At 41.4% G+C, this 10,074-nt stretch overlaps 2 long non-coding RNA genes across 2 annotated transcripts; both read right to left on the reverse strand.

Annotated features, from left to right (window-relative positions):
• Window positions 1–1,200: 1,200 nt before the first annotated feature.
• Window positions 1,201–1,678, reverse strand: LOC132459023 (uncharacterized). The gene is made up of 2 exons (XR_009526080.1): window positions 1,510–1,678; window positions 1,201–1,369 (listed from the first exon to the last, which is right to left on the reverse strand). It is a non-coding gene; the product is annotated as an uncharacterized LOC132459023 (long non-coding RNA).
• Window positions 1,679–3,022: 1,344 nt separating this feature from the next.
• Window positions 3,023–3,772, reverse strand: LOC132459024 (uncharacterized). Its single transcript, XR_009526081.1, has 3 exons — window positions 3,652–3,772; window positions 3,450–3,559; window positions 3,023–3,361 (listed from the first exon to the last, which is right to left on the reverse strand). It is a non-coding gene; the product is annotated as an uncharacterized LOC132459024 (long non-coding RNA).
• Between the last annotated feature and the right edge of the window lie 6,302 nt (window positions 3,773–10,074).

Genomic DNA, 10,074 nt, shown 5'->3' on the forward strand with positions numbered 1-10,074 from the left:
GTTTACATATCGACCAGCAACGAAGTTGGAGTAGCCTACCCAAATAATGAATTGTAATACACCAACATTGTCAACTGTCATACATAGCTAACCATAACCCTGTCATACATAGCTAAACAAGCAAATGAAAATGAAATACCTACCAACGCAACTGAAATGTTAATATTAGACAATTAACAATATTATGAAAATTACGTAGGTCTCCCATAATCATTCAGGTAATCAATACGTCCGTGCCTGTTACAGCTATTTCAATGATATGTGTGTTATATATCCGTGTTCAACGCCATTCATGTTAAGTAAAAGGACAAATCTCAGACTTTGGAAGTTAATGGAAGTTAATTCGGAATTTGATTTAATTCGGAAGTTAATGGAGCCGTGCACTTCAAAATAGGTCCATAGCAAGGAGCCGTTTGTTTCAGTACGACTCCTTTCAGCTGCCCACCCAACATAAACTGCTAATAAAATGCTTGAGGAGGCGTTTTGAAAAGAAAAAACTTACATTTTTTTAGAACAGGGTAGAAATATAATTATGAGCCTTTGATTGATATCCAGACATTTTTTGCGGAGACACAATCCTGTTCCCCACTTGTATTGGAGTGGACGGCGATATCTACTTCTGGGCCACATGAAATGACGGACCCCCGTCCACAGCCATCTTAAACAGCTGCAAAACCAGGCTTGGCCTCTGAGCACTGGTGGATTGCGGAAGTATGGGCCTATCCTGGGGGCCTGGGTGGTGACGAGTCAGCCATCTCTTCTTCGTTCGTTACTAGACTCCTGTTGCATTGTGGGATAGCGTAGTGAAGTCTGTGGTTTACTTTGGCGGTAGTACGCATTCGGAAACGTCTTCCGTACTACAGAATGCATACTGAGTATTCGGACGCGCTATATTTTTTGCGTACTACAAAATGCATACTATATAGTATGCAAGTATGAGCATTCGGATGCAGCCCTAGACATTCCTACTTTTAACTTGTCAAATGTCTTTTTTTACCATGATTTTTTTTTTTATAGATATATATATAAACTATAGCATTAAATATATATATATATATAGATATGTATATATATATATATTTTTTTTTTTAATATATATACAAATATATATATAAACCATAGACTTTCCATAAGAGTATAGACACATATTATTTTGTACACTCAATTATATTAGCTAAGTCAAATAAACCAAAGACAGAAGACTTTGCATCCTTGATTTTTATTTCACCCCAGGCACAAAATGTTTGATCTGTAAAGAAAAAAAAAAGAGCTTCCATAAATGTTTAACAAAGGCAAGTATCAAGGTATTTTTCTGGCCCATAACAAGCAACCCTGTTCCCGGTTTCCAGTTCTGTCAATTTCCCAGCGTCTAGAAAGGAAACAGATTGCGGTTCTTATAGGCACAATAACAATGCAAGATGTGAAACAGATAATTTAAATAAGTGGAGGGATTACGCTTTAGTCTAGCAATAGTTGACAACAAGACTAATTAATCACAAGACCTCTCACCTGTAGCCCTCCTTGCACTCGTCGCCTTTTTCTGTCCTGCAATCGGTCTTCTTCAGACCTTTGTGATTTAATGACAACATACAGTCACTATGAAAACATTCATGTTGGTCTGTTGACAGTGAGTAAAACTGTTTTTTTTGTGATTTGATTAAAGAGTGTGATATTCAGGGCACTTACGGTATAGGGAAGTTCTGCAGGAGAGTGAGACGCCACCATATCCTAATATGCAGCATGTTTTCCTTTGAAGAAAGAAATGCAGGAAGATGTTAACATGTTGTAAAAAATAATACACTAAGCATAATGTGTCACGATTTACACACACCTCTCTGAAATCACAATTACAATGTACAGAGTGTACTGTAAGTCAAGAGGTACTGGTTAATATAATGTCAAGCGTATTCCCAAGGATAATTTTTTTTCAATACAAATTAATGTGGTTTTAATGTAGCAAGCAAACATTTTTACAGACAACAGCAATGCTACAACATACTGATTAGGTCTTATCATCAAAACAAACACGCCACAGTTGTTAGAGCACCTTTGCCTTGTTAGGCCCTGAGGTGTGAACAATGTATTTTAATAAAAGTATGGCAAGAAAATAGTAAAAATTTAGCAAATGCTATTATGTAATGTCTCACCTGGACATCATTCACACCAAGCTCTCTCCAGGGGCCAGAAGAGAGGCTATGAGCAACGTGTCTGTACAAATAATAAGCAAAGTAAATAAAAGTAACTCAACTTCAATCAACTTTTGATTGAAAAGCATGCATAACCGCTTGGAACAAAGCTTGAACTGAATAAGGAAGATGTTGGAACTTCAACGGGCTTAAACAGAACTGCCTGTCTCAAAAAAGATAAATAGTTCTGTTTCCATCTGTTTAAGGAATCAAAATAGTTGGAATATGGAATGGAATATTTTAGATCAAATAAAAACAGAACCATTGATTAAAACAAACAAAAGGACAAGTGGTTAAAACAGAACTACCACTGCCAAGAAAGGATTATGTGAGGTGCCCTAAAAACCTGAATAGACTGTTTCTACTCTCATCTCTCCAACCGCTGCCCCAGAGGGAATCTAGGAAGAAAATCTCCCTAGCCTGTGGCCGCAGTATCTGTTAAATATTCAAATTCAAATATAATTAGTTGCAGTGAGTTGTGTAATGTTCCTGGAATCCCAATGGAGCTGACATGCATTTAATTATAGAAAAACATTAAAATCAGCAATGAGCAACTTGTTGTGTAAAGAAAAAAAAGGAAGAAAATATAAAGGTATTTACACAGAGTGTCCAATGTCCAGGTACGGACACTGGGAGAATAATCCACTGTAGACTGGGTGCACTATCCTGTAAAAAGACAACAATAGCTGAATATTAAATGCTCAAACTTCACTCAATAATGCAGAACTTTTAAACAAATTACCGGAAGGTGATCCATGGGGTTCCTTGATGATGGTGGGAACCAAAAGGAAATGACATAGCTGTCTGCAGCAAACAGGTTCTCTACTCTCTATAACAGAGAAAGTTTGCTAAATCTCTTACTGTCAAAATATATTGACTATTGAACTAGACTATCCAATAATTTTGAATTAAATATTTCACAGGAGCTACACTACCTTCTCAATCATTTTGAGACAAGAGTTCAGGATCTAGTAGAACACATAAACACAAATTATTGAAAGATTTTGAAAAATATTACATAAACCATATCAGCACAACACATTCTCTATGCCTACCGTTCCCTCCATGTCCCGCTGCAAACCCAGAGTCCAAAAGTCAAAGCGGGTCAGGATGATGTTCTTCACCATTGCATGGTGCTGAGTGTGGTTTTTGGTCTCATCCAAGACATGAGACAGCTAGTGGAAGAAAACAAAGTCTTTATACATGTATGATTATATGAGTGACATTCATAGATAACCACAGTGGCACAATGGTTAACTTTACCAGTTGTTCCTGGCTGTCTTGGAGTTTCTGTCCCCAGTATGCTCTGTGTGCTGAAAACTTGTGGAGACTAGGGAAGTCTCCATGAGGTCTCTGCTCACTGTCATCATTTACTAGTGTAGAAAGCAACAACCGAAAAATAAAATCAAGTGTGAAATGTCACATTTCTCATTTGAATGATGTGCAAAATAGAGCCATGACTCACACTCTTGAGACTCCTCTTGTTCTTTCCCTGATGACCCAGTTGACATCACGGCTGATTGGGAGTGAGCTACAGGAAAAACATGCAACAAACTTTATTGTCTAAAGTAGATGGAGACGACAAATGTGCATAAATATTCAATCCCATACCTAAGACTACCATTCCATGGCTGTCACACTGCATTTCAACTTCTGACTCATACTCTTCAGAGTCTTCTTGTTCTTTCCCATATGACCCAGTTGACATCGCAGCTGATGGGGAGTGATCTATAGGAAAAACATGCAACAAACTTTATTGTCTAAAGTAGATGAAGACGACAAATGTGCATAATTATTCAATCCCATACCTAAGACTACCCTTCCATAGCTGTCAAACTGCAATTAAACATCTGGAGGAACAATCTTGCTGTACTGATTTTTAATTTTTGGTTCCTTGCCATGTTGTAATGGTGGAGAATGTTTCTTTGTAGAAAAATGTGTGTTGATGGGAATGTCGGATTTAAAAAGTAGTTGTTTTTTCTCATCCCTGAAAACAGCTGCTCCGCACACTGGCTGTTAATAAGGCCAGCAAGTTCAGGCACAAGTCCAGCTTTCTTAGAACCTCACACTGGTCTTTGCTGTTCCCCTGGTGGAACACATCGTTCAAAGCAAAATGCTGTGAGGATCCAGTGAGAGGGTGACCATCTTTGTCAGCTGACTTTTTTTGAAATTTCGGATGGACCTTTCCCTCTGAGGCCTGCTTCACGTTCTCTGGGGTGGGATCCAGTAACCTTCCCTGAAAAGGGGCAAATATTCCTGGCTGCCTGCGGTTGGCATGCAGTGCAAGATCCCTGGCATAATCATACACAGCCACATTGGGGGGGGGGGGGGGGGGGGGGTTCCAGGACAGCAAGAGATCCACAAATTCACGTGGACTCTCTGCTCCAAGGTTGAATTTGACTGAAAACACAACCCCACATGGGCAAGTGATAACTGCCCAGCCACCTGTGAAACAGAAAAAAACAGTAATAACTGACATTAGGAGCATGTATAGCTAACCTACTACATAATGGTAAGTAATTTCTTTAACACAACAATGCATAACAAAGTGAAATTATCTTCAACATTCCATATCATTTCACTTACCAGAAGCACCCCACACTTTCTCAAACACCTTGTTGTAGGTGACTTTATTAGACATTTTGTCAGATAGTCTCATAACCATACCTATCTTGGACCCCTTATCATCCACACCACACTGTTTGCACAGTGCCCTGACCTCCTGTACCTGTTGTGAACATGCAATGAAGTTGATTTTGTTAATATAGCATAAACATATATTTTTTGTTAGCATAAAGAAGTGGATTCGGCATATTTCATCAACTCATTGACCTTCAAGTTCACAAGCTCATCTGTGAGCCGCTCCTCATTAATTTTTTCATAATCATTAAAGTTATCATCTCCATCCGCTTTGGGGCTTTGCAATTTTTCAAATTCTGTGTTAAACACAGAATTTGACCTCCGGGTGTGGGCCAATCCAGGGGGCCCAGTGATTATAACTTGGTGGCACAACAAAAGGGTTCTTCCGTTCATCTTTGTGAACAAATGTGATGAGTATTAACTATTATTATCACAACATTAAACACATTTTATTATACTTTACTCTCCCTCCAACTGTTCTTTAGCTGTTCTGTCTTTTGACAAGACTTACATGGAATTAATCCCCGACTGAGCATTTCTGTGGCCACAGTGTTCCAGAAATGGTCCATGTCAACATTACCATCATAGCCTTCAGGTGGGCTTGGGATGTCACTCAATGTTAAAACAATAGTTTGTTATTCATAGCTCAATCCCTAAAAAAACAATCCGAACACGACATTTGATGCAGCGTTATTCAAGGACATGGGTAATATGATGTTACACAATTCAGAGACAGATGAGGTGCTATACCTACAATGAAGCTAAAATATGTGAAATAATAGCATAACTCACCTGGCATATTGAAAACGCCTTTTCTGTGGAGGTCCATAACAACAACTGCTGGGTTGTTTCCACATGACACACAACTGTACGTGTACTCATGGTCGGTTAGGGCCTCAAAGTGGAGGTATGCCTGCAGAACTCTTTCCTTGTTTGGAAAGGACACCTTTTCCGTTGTCTCTATAATTTCTATCACTTTACTGATAGCTGTATGGGTCTGGAAAATTATGAGAAACGGGAGTATTCCAATGTTATAACATTTCAAAATAAAAGTAATATATTTTGTAAGAGTTGCATCTTCAATCGTCATTTATTTTACAGAAATGATCTGTAATGAATACATTTTAATAAAAGAGGAACAAGCAAGGATATCTTATTATTAGTGTGCTTGCGGTAGCAAAGCACATCTAAGTCCCGTTTACATTATTATTGTCCCCACATTTTTTCGTGTGTGTGTCTGTGTGTGTCTGTGTGTGTATGTATGGGTGTGTATGTGAGGTAGACAGACAGACAGACAGACAGACAGACAGACAGACAGACAGACACAGAGAGAGAGAGAGAGAGAGAGAGAGAGAGAGAGAGAGAGAGAGAGAGAGAGAGAGTACCTGTAGTGCATTCCATCAGGCCCAAGTGCAGAGACAGGATGATGTGGTCATCAAAGTTGTGGATACCCTCCTCCCACTCCTGGTATCTGTAAATCATGCCACAGTTCAGGCATGATTTCCTGTATGTTGATATTCCTAAAAACACAGTCCAACCAAAAATCATGATTATTGCTTGTATGTAATTTGAGATTAGTAGAAACATTTTTTTCTGTTTCTCATGTACATCTAAATGATGTCACCCATTAACTGATAAGAACACAATATAAAGACCTGTGATGGTACTTCAACTACACCTGTGCTTGTCAGGATCTTGCCTTTCGCTGTTATCAGATGTTCACAGAGTGTGTATTCACATTCTACACACCTTTTTTCTCAGGGGATAAGGTGCTTAGGAAAGCTGTCGTCTCTTCTTCCCTCTCTCGACTGCTCTATGAGAGCCTGGGGTATATTTGCCGGGAGCTTTTTGTTGTTGAGGAGGTATTTAAGCATCCTTGCAATTTCTCTGTCATCTGGTGGATAACTGTCCTCTTTAGAGTCGCTGTTGTATTGAACTGTGCTGATCTCGGTAAGATTAAGTGTCTCTTCCTCTGTGCTCTTCACCTTCCTTAAAAGCTCCCTCTTTGTTACAAACAGATGCCATTTAGCAACAGCTTCACCAGGATTGTCTCGCTTTAGAGCAGGGAAAATGCCAGGTGTTTTGCTTTGCATCATATGCCACAATAACTCTTCCCAACCTGCTGTAGTATGTTACCTTTTTTTCATAAACGGATACATGAAATTTAGATGGTGGACCTACAGTCCACCAGAGGCACACCCTCAGCATCAGCATTTTTTTGGCAACGCAAGAGGCCGGCCTTACGCTCCTCACCAAACCAATTGTTTTCCACTATTCTTTCCCAGGCCTCACCTGGTAGTGTCACGGTTTGACCGTCAGCGGGTGGGCAATACAATAATGATTGGATGTGGTGGCACTCGAAAGGCAACATCCCGCTCCTTTGAGCAAAGTCAGCATTCAAACGACACTGGTCGACCTCACAGATGATCTTCTGTGCTGGCCCCCACATATTCTTGATTACATGTATGGGTGTTGCAGGACCACAAAAAGATTTTTTAACTGCAAACACACCATGTGTACCATCCATACACTGACAGGCCAAAAATCTGTCCTTCGTTATCGTCTCAAGGAGGTTGGTGTGTTTTCTTTACCTTTACTATTCACCATTTACATGCTCCCCCTTGGTCAAATCATCCGTCATCATGGTCTCAGTTTCCACTGCTACGCTGATGATACCCAACTATACATTAGCACCAAACCCTCAACTCAGTTTCCACCGGCCCCACTCATCAACTGTCTGCAAGACCTAAAAATCTGGATGACCTCTAATCTACTAAAATTGAACAGCAATAAAACAGAGCTCATGGTCGTGGCCCCCAAGTCACTGCTCAGGAAGGTTGGGGATCTTCTGCTGGAAGTGGATGGCTGCCCTATCACCCCATCCCCCGTAGTCCGCAACCTGGGTGTCATCCTTGACCCCACCCTGTCATTTCAGCCTCATATCAACAACACCACAAAATCTGCATTCTTCCATCTGAGAAACATCGCAAGACTCCGACCCTCACTCTCAGACTCAGTCACTGAAACACTTATCCACTGCTTCATCTCCACCCGTCTGGACTATTGTAATTCCATCCTCACAGGTCTCCCCTCCAAAACCTTGGACCGACTGCAATATGTTCAGAACTCAGCTGCCAGGGTATTAACTGGCACTAAGCCCTGGCAGCACATCACCCCCATCCTGATGCAACTCCACTGGCTACCTGTTAAGTCCCGGATCAAGTTTAAAATCCTCTTACTCACCTACAAGTCCCTGCATGCTCTGGCCCCCCGTTACCTCTCTGACCTCCTCCATCCCTACACCCCCCTGCGGTCCCTCAGGTCCTCTGCTAAGGACCAGCTGGAAACCCCCCGCACCAGACTCAAGACCTTTGGGGACAGGGCCTTCTGCGCCTCTGCCCCCACTCTGTGGAATCTGCTCCCCCTCCATATCCGCTGTGCCACTTCAGTGGAGTCCTTCAAAAAGCTCCTGAAGGCTCACCTCTTCTTGGAGGCCTATGGCCTTTAACCTGCCCCCCCCCCCTGTGTACACCTCTTGTAAAGCGACCTTGGGTACCTTGAAAGGCGCTATATAAATTGAATTTATTATTATTATTATTATTTTCTCCTGCAGTGTGTTTTGTAATTTTTTTTGTTTAAAATCAACTTGCAATGAGGACAACAGAATTTATTTTCACTTGATGCTTTAGTGGCCGTGGAACATTCTCCAGGAACCAATGGGTGCTGATTGGGGGCCACAGGGAGCTGAGTGGGGGCCACAGGGAGCTGAGTGGGGGCCACAGGGAGCTGAGCGGGGGCCACAGGGAGCTGAGGGAGCTGAGCGGGGGCCACAGGGAGCTGAGCGGGGGCCACAGGGAGCTGAGCGGGGGCCACAGGGAGCTGAGCGAGGACCACAGGGAGCTGAGCGGGGGCCACAGGGAGCTGAGTGGGGGCCACAGGGAGCTGAGTGGGGGCCACAGGGAGCTGAGCAGGGGCCACAGGGAGCTGAGCGGGGGCCACAAAGTGCTGTGCAGGGGCTGCAGCTTGCACCTCCTCCTGGTGTATTTGTAGGTGCCTTACCAATTGCAATCTATCAATTGTCAATCAAGTGTTGCTGCACAATAGCAACAATGAAAATGTGTTGCCGTCTGACAACTTAATCCACACTTGATTATTGTGAACTCTGTAAGAGAGGAATTAAGGGAGTAAGATTCATACTTAAAAAAAAATACTAATTAATTGATTTGTGTAATATTTTAGATAACCACCTGTTATAGACTGAATTGGTGTTGCACTCATTTATATCCTGCACCCCGGAACCATTGTGCTTATACCTGGGTACCCCGCCGTGTCGTTCTAGTGATTGCTCTGCACCTGTTGGTCTCGTGTATATGTAACGACCCTCATTTCCAGGCATCCATGAATAAAGATTCAGAGACCGGGATTCCTCCGTAACATTTAATCCTGCATTCACAATATAACAAATTCCAATGTGACTGCGTGAATCGCCAACAGGGTTTCCCTAGTTCTAAGGAACGGGTCAACACACTGGATGACGCAGTCATTTCACCTACATACATACACATTACATCAACAACATTCTCAAGCTATTTACATTAGGAAATTATCACGTACCTGCATTCACAATATAACAAATTCCAATGTGACTGCGTGAATCTAGAATAGCAAAAACCAAAGGAGAAAAATGCTCTCCATCACAGACATACAGCATGTGTTTTCCGCCAAAACCACAAAGTAAATCATAAAGCCTGTTAACACCATACTTAACTTAAAAACGCTATATACATAATATTAAATCAAAATGTGTAAATAAAACATGCTAATTTATTGAAATATCAAATTATATACAGAGCGCTCCGTAGAACCTGCTTACCGCCAACAGGGTTTCCCTAGTTCTAAGGAACTACGGGTAGCGCTAACGCCCAAAAAGCGTGAAAATAAAAGACGTGCAGTCACGCAGCCTCATATTAACATATTGAATGCGGTACAACATATTAACATGTAAAATAACAATGGCATGTTAATATTATAATTTTGTGAGAATTCAAATTTCCAACTTTCTTTTTTTTTTAACTCTGTTACATATACTTTGGCTGTTATGCTGTGAGCATGGTATCAGTAAAGACGTTAAACTGAGTACAAGTGTGCGTGCATTATTGCCCTCGGGTTACCACACTTTTGGCGACGAGGATTAAAACATTGATGACGGAGTAACGGGTAGTTAGTGTCGAAGAAGAAGTTCCGTGTA

The sequence above is a fragment of the Gadus macrocephalus genome, chromosome 6, assembly GCF_031168955.1.
Source record: "Gadus macrocephalus chromosome 6, ASM3116895v1".
Taxonomy (NCBI): Eukaryota; Metazoa; Chordata; class Actinopteri; order Gadiformes; family Gadidae; genus Gadus; species Gadus macrocephalus.